Source organism: Orycteropus afer, unplaced genomic scaffold (genome assembly GCF_000298275.1).
Source record: "Orycteropus afer afer isolate SDZICR_OR568_19922 unplaced genomic scaffold, OryAfe1.0 scaffold00050, whole genome shotgun sequence".
Lineage (NCBI taxonomy): Eukaryota > Metazoa > Chordata > Mammalia > Tubulidentata > Orycteropodidae > Orycteropus > Orycteropus afer.
In genome coordinates, this window is record NW_006921637.1 from 1,426,866 (window position 1) to 1,435,707 (window position 8,842).

The following is an 8,842-nucleotide window of genomic DNA, read 5'->3' on the forward strand; positions in this document are numbered from 1 at the left end:
ATCCAGCTTGCATCTCAGGAAGTTCTCTGTCAATATACTGCTGCAAACGTTTGTGAATTATCTTCAGTAAGATCTTACTTGCGTGCGATATTAATGATACTATTCTATAATTTCCACATTCTGTGGGATCACCTTTCTTTGGAATGGGCACACATATGGATCTCCTAGATTCTAGAATAACCTAGAATCTGTAAAACACTGCATAACTTCGATGAACTTGGAGGATATTATGCTGAGTGAAATAAGTCAATCACATAAGGACAAATATTGTGTTAGTCTGTTATTTTAAAAATCAAGGAAAGGTTTCTATATGGAAGGAAATTGTCTTTTTTGGTTACCAGCGGTGGAAGGGGAGGGTAGAAAACACTGTTAGATAGGAAAAGATAAGTATTGATTTGGGTGAAGAGAAGGGCAATGTACCAAATGCAAGTGATAACATGGTGGCATTGAGGAAGAGGAAGACAGAGCTAGGTACATGGGAAGTACAGACAACAAAGACGAACCCTCTTGCACATACAGTACTGCATTTCCAGTGAAGGCAACATGGGTATACAAGTGGATAGATGGGTGGACAGGCTGAACCAATATGTATGTCTATAAAGTGGGGACTGTACCCAAGACCATGTATAGGGTTGGGAGACAATGGTCCTATAAGTGTATTTGTATGATCTGAATTCCCAGGTGTATAGTAGAGCTGACAAGAGACAAGGTTGTATTCACTTCTTGGTCACAGCCAGCTACCCAGAGGGACCGAGTCGTTCAACCTGTGTGCTCAGGACCATAGTCCCAGATGACGTCAAGCTCAATTGGCATGACATACTACACAAAACATTGCTCCACCTCCTACCTTGGTGAGTAGCAACTGGGATCTTAAAAGCCTACAAGCAGCCATCTAGATGCAACAATGGGTCTCTCCTCGTCCAGCGCAAAGAAGAATGAAGAAAACCAAAGAGTCATGGAAAGAATTAGTCATAGCAACGGGGACACCATGCGATCCATAGCCTATACAACTATGAGACCAGAAGAACTGGATGGTGCCCAGCTACCAATGTCAATCACTTGGAGCCAGATCAATGTAGGGGACCCTGGATAGAGAGGGAGAACAATGTGAAACAAAACTCAATAGCATTTGGAAAAAAAAAAAAAGGGGGGGGGACCAGTTTTGCTGGTCTGATAGAGCCTGGTGAAACCACTGAGACTATGGCCCCTAGCTGCCCTTCGGGTCTAGAATTGAACACATGCCTGTGGCTTCCAGCCAAGCAAAAGACAGGCATAGGAGTTGAACATTTACCTGAGGTAAATACACTCCTTGGAGAGAACAATCATGGGAGAAAGAAGGGCTGTTTATGCACAGGGAGACAGCTGAAGGGGCACGAATGCATGGAGGGATGGACACAGGGAAGAGGTGACTGTCAGGAGGAAGTGGGAGGGGAGCTGTTGCATTGTGGTGAATTATGGTCAATGTTATGAGACATAGTGTATGTGAACTGATGTATAGAAAGTGAATTTGCTCTGTAAATTTTCTCCAAAATCACAATTAAAAAAAAAAAAAAGTTTGCAAGAAGCCATCTGAATGCAACGATGGGTCTCTCCTTGTCTAAAGCAAAGAAGAATGAAGGAAAAAAAAAATCTAACATTTGAATAGGTAATACATATTTACATGGTTCAAAAGTAAAAATAAATGGCGACAAATCCCTATTGCTTCTTCAGTGTTCAAGTCCTAGCCTACTCAACCCATTCCCATTCCTACATACACTTCTTGCAAACAGATGCAAATATTTGTATTTGCCTCCACCCCTTTTCATACAAATGGTAACATACTATACAATCTGCTTTATAACATTGCAATTTGCTTATTTTTCTCTTCATACATCTTGGAGTTCCAGCAAACTTAAGAAAAAAGTGGAATTTTGCAAAGATATTGATCACTTGAAGCATGACATGGAAGGTGGAGAACCAGATTCAGGACAAAGAACCAAGATAGAATGAGAAAAGCAGGTATGACCTAACCATGTCATCATAACCTACTGACAAATGAGTGCCAGATGAGTTTTTTCCACTCAAGAATTTCTCTAGAGGGAGAGTCCAACTGGCCAAGATTAAGTTCCACTGTTTGGCTGTACCAGTGTGTAAGAGGATACACAGAGTAACCTTCTGGGATCCCCCTTGCCTTCTGTATGGCAACTATATGGTCCCTTGCCTGTACACAACTGGGAGAGGCAAATCACCAAAAGAAAATAGAAATATGATTAGGAAGAAATGGGATGAAAGAATGGCCAATAAACAAAAAACTCCCCTTTAGGGAGTCTGTTATATTTTACACATCTAGTTAAAGTATAACAAAAATAATCTAAGTCAACAGTAGAGGCTCAGGATTTGTTTTTCTTTAAAGGAGATGGTGAATTATTCAAGTTGGAGAAATGCTGGTATAAATTTGTTTTAAGAAAGTATTTCAGCTACTTCACAATGGATTTAGCACCTTCTTGCAGATGTAAAAATCTTCAATTACTTCATTTTGGGCACTAGTGGTTGGTGTGTAAATTTGAATAATAGTTATATTAACTGGTCTTCCTTGTAGGCATATGGATATTATTCTATCACTGACAGCCTGTAAAGAGCTCTAGTGGTGCAGTGGTTAAGGCATTTGGCTGCTAACCAAAAGGTCAGTGGTTTGAACCCATGATTTGCTCTGTGGAGTAAGATGAGGCAGTCTATTTCCATAAAGATTTACAGCCTTGGAAACCCGGTGGGGGTCACCATGAGTCAGAATCATTTTAATGGCAGTGAGTTTAGTTTGGTTTTCGTTTTGACAGCTTGTACTTCAGGATAGATCTTGAAATATTCTTTTTGACGATGAATGTGATACTCTTTTTCTTCAATTATAATGAAATGTGTAAAGACCTGAGGTTAAAAAAACCAAAAGGGAAGAATATGCTTGTGATTTCAAGCTGAAAGAACTGCAGAAGAGATCTAAACCTCTTGTTGCAATATTAAGGGATTCTAGCATCAAAATATTGAATGATACAAGAAGCATCAAAAGAAGATGGAAGAAATACACAGAGTCATTGTACCAAAAAGAACTGATCAACATTCAACCATTTCAGGAAGTAGCACATGATCAAGAACTAATGGTATTGAAGGAAGAAGTCCAAGGTGTACTGAAAGTATTGGAGAAAAACAAGGCTCCAGCAATTAGTGGAATACCAATTGAGATGTTTCAACAATAAATTCAACCTGGAAGTGCTCATCCACCTACGCCAAGAAATTTCGAAGACAGCTACCTGGCCAACTGACTGGAAGAGATTCATATACATGATCATTCCTAAATCTATCCAATGAGATGCAAATATTGTCAAATAATATTATTAATATCACATACAAGTAAAATTTTGCTGAACCAAAAACCAAACTCACTACCACCAAGCTGATTTTTTATTCATAGGGACTCTGTAGAACAGAGTAGAACTGCTCCATAGGATTTCCATGGGTGTAAATTTTTGTGGAAACACACCACGAAATCTTTCTTCTGTAAAGCAGCTGATAGGTTCAAACCTCTGACCTTTCAGTTAGCATTTAGTTGTAGATAATTGAAAAATAGTTGCAGCAGTACATTGAAAGGGAGCTGCCAGAAAATCAAGCTGGATTCAGAAGAGGATCTGGAAGGAAAGATACCATTGCTGATGTTAGATGAATCTTGGCTGAAAGCAAAGAATACCAGAAAGATGTTTACTTGTGTTTTACTGACTTATGCAAAGGCTTTGGACTGTGGGGATAACATTGGGAAGAATAAGAATTCTAGAACACTTAGTTGTACTCAAGCAGAACATGTATATGGGAGCTCTGGTGGCATAGTGCCTAAGGCATTTGACTGCTAACCAGAAAGTTGGCAGTCCAAACCCACCAACCACTCCTCAGAAGGAAGATTGGGCAATCTACTTTTGTAGTGATACTGCCTTGGAAACCCAAGGAGGGGTCTCTATGAGTTGGAGATGACTTGACGGCACATAACAACAACAGAACCTGTATACAGACCAAGAGACAGTCATTCAAACAGAATAAAAAGATACTAAGTGGTTTAGTATCAGCAAAGGTGTGCATCAGGGTTCTATACTTTCACCATATTTATTCAGTCTATATGCTGAGCAAATAATCCAAGAAGGTGGACTATATGAAGAACACAGCATCAGTATTGGAGGAAGACTCATTAATAACATGCAATATGCAGATGACATAACCTTGCTTGCTGAAACTGAAGAGGACTTGAAGCACTTACTGTTGAAGATCAAAGATACAGCCTTCAATATAAATTACACCTCAGCATAAAGAAAACAAAAATCCTCACAACTGGACCAATAACCAACATCATGATAAATGGATAAAAGATTGAAGTTACTGGGGACTTCTAGTAAGATGCCAGAATAAGCAGACAAGTTTCACAGACCCTCTTCATCAAAGAAAAGAGAAACCAATTGACAGAGATACAAAAGATAATCCTGGAGCCCTAAGCTTTGAAAGGAAGAAATGGAGTAGGCACCAACTAGTGGAAAAACCTGAATGAAAACAGTGAGTATGGAGATGGTCGGAGCAGGGGACTGTCAGCTACTCTGACAGGACCAACAGCCTGAGTATTTCCAAGTGGTGTTGGGACCTGAGAATTGACCTGAAGATCAGCCCTGGTCACCAAGGGATACAGGGATGACTGCACCAGTGGCCTATGACTAGGAAAGGAAACAGCAAGGTGGGAGACAACCTGAGCTGTGGACTTTTGGCTGTCCAGAGGGCACAGCCATTTTGATTGTTTCCAAGCAGTGGCCATTTTGGATATTTATTTTGGATATTTAAATTGACCAAGGGCACAGCCATTTTGAATGTTTACAAGCAGTGGCCATTTTGGATTTTAAAGTGACAGCATTCTTGTTTGGATTCCAGGGACCTAAGAATAAGCTCCATTTGCCAAGGATGGTAGAGACATAGGGAAGCAGACATCAGGAAAGGAGACAGGTGGTGAGTGTATAGGTGCTACCAACTAGTGAATAGAGGAGCATAGCACAGTACCCTGCTTACATAGATAACATACAAAGAAAACAAAAATCATGGGCAAGTCACACCAACATACAATCACCAATTAAATATAAATACAAAAACATCATAATGCCTCAGAGACAACAGAGCATCACAGTCCACACAAAGAAGCAAAATAAAGCAGGAGAAACAAGGGACCAGGATACAGACCCAAAACACATCCCTGAGGAAGAAGCAGCATCAGAACTCCCTGATAAGGAATTCAAAAGAATTATATTTAAGTACCTTCAACCAGTTGAGAGACAGATCAAGAAAAACACAGACAAAATTGAGGAAAACACAGACAAAACCCTAGAACAATTTCAAAAGACAATACAAGAACAAAATGACAAAATAAATGAAAAATTAGAAATGATACAAAACCTACAGACAGAAATCCAGAAGATTAATACTAAATTTTCAAAAATAGATAACACATTGAACAGGCAAAGGAGTAGAATTGAATCAATGGAAGACAGAATTAGTGAGATTGAAGGCAAATAATTCTTTGGAAAAGGGTCAATCAGAAAAAAGATCAAAACAAAATGAAGCAAGCCTATGGTTCATGTGGGATACCATCAAAAAGAATAACCTATGTATAATTGGAATTCCAGAATAGGAAGAAACAAATAAAACCACAGAAAAAAATTGTCAAAGATTTGTTGGAAGAGAATTTTCCTGGTATGATGAAAGATGAGAATATATCCATTCAAGAAGTCCAATGAACCCCAAACATGATAGACCCCAAAAGAACATCACCAAGACATATCATCTCACACTTACCTAAACCAAAGACAAAGAAAGAATCCTGACAGCAGCATGGGAAAAATGAAAAGTTACCTACAAGGGGCAACCAATAAGACTAAGCTTAGATTTCTTGGCAGAACTGACGCAGGCAAGAAGACAATGGAATGGTATATGTAAAACCCTGAAAGAGAAAAATTTCCAACTAAGAATTATATACCGGGCAAAATTGCCCCTCAAATATGATGGTGAAATTAGGACATCTCTAGATAAGCAGAAATTAAGAGAATTTACTAAATCAGATCAACCTTACAAGAAATGCTAAAGGGAGTCCTTTGGATAAAGAACCAACAACAGCAAACAACTGACCATTAACACACATGATGACATAACCCAGAAAACAAACCAGTTATAGAAGTATCCAAAGTAAACTATCTTAGAAGATTGTAAACAGGTAACCAGAGACATCAATTGACAAATGAAGACAACTACAGCTGACTCAACGACACATAACAACAACAACAACAACAACAAACCAGAAAGAGGGAAAAAACTGTGTAGTTACAGAACTACTAATTGGTGGGAAGTCAAGACAACTACAAGATAGAACAGACTATTCTAAACTGGGGAAGAAAACTATAAATCACAGGGTAACCTCAAAGAAAAATGATAAACCTTCACATCAAAATACGAAAGAGGACCAGCACAAATATTTAGCAAATACTAAAATAATAGCAATGAAGGAAGTGGTAACACGATTCATAAACAAAACAAGCTCCACACAGAAAATTACATGGAACAAGGAAATCAACACCATGAAAAAGCACATAACAAAATGACAGCAAAAAATTCATACTTGTCAATAATTACATATATGACAAGGCACTTATCTCTAAAATTTATAGAAAACTCCAACACTTCAACAACATAAAGACTAACAATCCAATTAAAAAATGGGCAGAAGACATGAATGGACACTTCACCAAAGAGGATATTCAGGCAGCCAGCAAATACATGAAGAAATGCTCATGATCATTCGCCATCAGAGGATGCAAATCAAAAGAACAATGAGATACCATCTCACCCCAGCACTAATGGCAAAGTTGAACAAGGCAGAAAATGGCAGATGGTGGTGAGGATGTGGAGAGATTGGGAATCTCATACACTGCTGGTGGGACTGTAAAATGATACAACCACTGTGGAAAACAGTATGGTGATTCCTTAAAAAGCTAGAATTAGAAATATCACTTGACCCAGTGGTTCCATTACTAGGTATATATCCGAAAAAAAGAGAAAGCCAGAGTAAAAACAGATATATGCACACCTATGTTCATCGCAGCACTATTTACAATAGCAAAAAGATGGAAACACTCTACGTACACATCAACAGAAGAATGGATAACCAAACTGTGGTACATACACACAATGGAATACTATGCAACCCTAAAGAATAATGTAGAATCTGCCACATACCACATAACATGGATGAACTTGGAGGACATTATGCTGAGTGAAATAAGTCAATCACCAGAGGACAAGATAGTATTAGTTCATTATTGTAAAAAGTCAAGGAAAGGTTTAATATATGGAAAGGAACTTACTTTGTTGGTTACCAGGGGTGGGAGGGGAGAGGAGGGAACACTGCAAAAAAAAAAAAAAAAATTGACCCATGTCACTTTAGTTTTGTGTATTTCACTGTATATAAATTATATTTCAATAAAATGCATTAAAAAAAGATTGAAGTTGCAATTTCATTTTCCTTGGATACACTTATCAATGCCCATGGAAGCAGCAATCAAGAAATCAAACAACACATTGCATCAGGACAATTTGCTGCAAAAGACCTCTTCAAGTGTTAAAAAACAAAGATGTCACTTTGAAGACTAAAGTGCACCTGACCCAACACATGGTATTTTCAATTGTCTCATATGAATGCAAAAGCTGGACAATGAGAAGGAAGACCGAAGAAGAATTGATGCCTTTGAAATATGGTGTTGGCAAAGAATATTGACTATATCATGGACTGTCAGAAAAACAAACATATCTGTCTTAGAAGAAGTACAGCCAGAGTGCTCCTTGGAAAAAAAGATGGTGAGACTTTATGTCATGTACTTTGACATGTTATCAGGAGGGACCAGTTCCTGGAGAAGAACATCATACTTGGTAAAGTAGAGGGTCAGCAAAAAAGAGGAAGATCCTGAATAAGATAGATTGATACAGTGGCTGCAACAATGAGCTCAAACATAGCAATGATTTTCAGGATGGCACAGGACCAGGAAGCATTTTGTTCTGTTGTACATAGGATCACTGTGAGTTGGAACCAACTTCATGGCAACTGAAAACTATAATAGGCATATAAATGGGAATTTGTATGATGTCTTTATTTATTTATTTATTTTAAGAGCTTGTTTTACATTCAAAGTCACGTGTACATTTAGTTTCATTCCCCATTTGCCATGTCCAACCCCAACCCAGCCTCCTCCCCTCCCTACCCTGCACCACTCCCCCTGTGCCCCTCATAATCATGCACTCCTGTTTGTCCTGCATTTCCTCAGTTTGAATGTTGGTCCTTTGGTGTCCCATGGTTTATTACTTTAGGGGATGCATTACCATTGAGTGTGTGGGTGCAGCATCCTGGGTTGAGTGGTCCACGTATACATCTCGCTAACCATTGGGCTGAGAGCCCGCCCATGGGGGCAAGTTTTATTCCAGGCGCCGAATGTATTTCAGGGCCATAGTTTTGGGAGTCTCACCAGACTTCATCTGAGCAGTAATTCTAGTCATTATTGAGTTTTTGGATTTTGTTCCACATTTTCCCTCTCACTCTATCCAGGGTCTCCAGATTTGATCCTTTCCTGAGTGGTTGGCATTGGTAGCCGGGCACCATCCAGTTCTTCTGGTCTCGAGGGCCATAGAGAACATGGGCTGCATTCTTTTTTTCTTTTTATTGTGATTTGGGTGAAGATTTACAGAGCAAATTCACTTTCCATACAGCAGTTCACATACACTTTGTCTCATGACATTGACCACAGTTTAC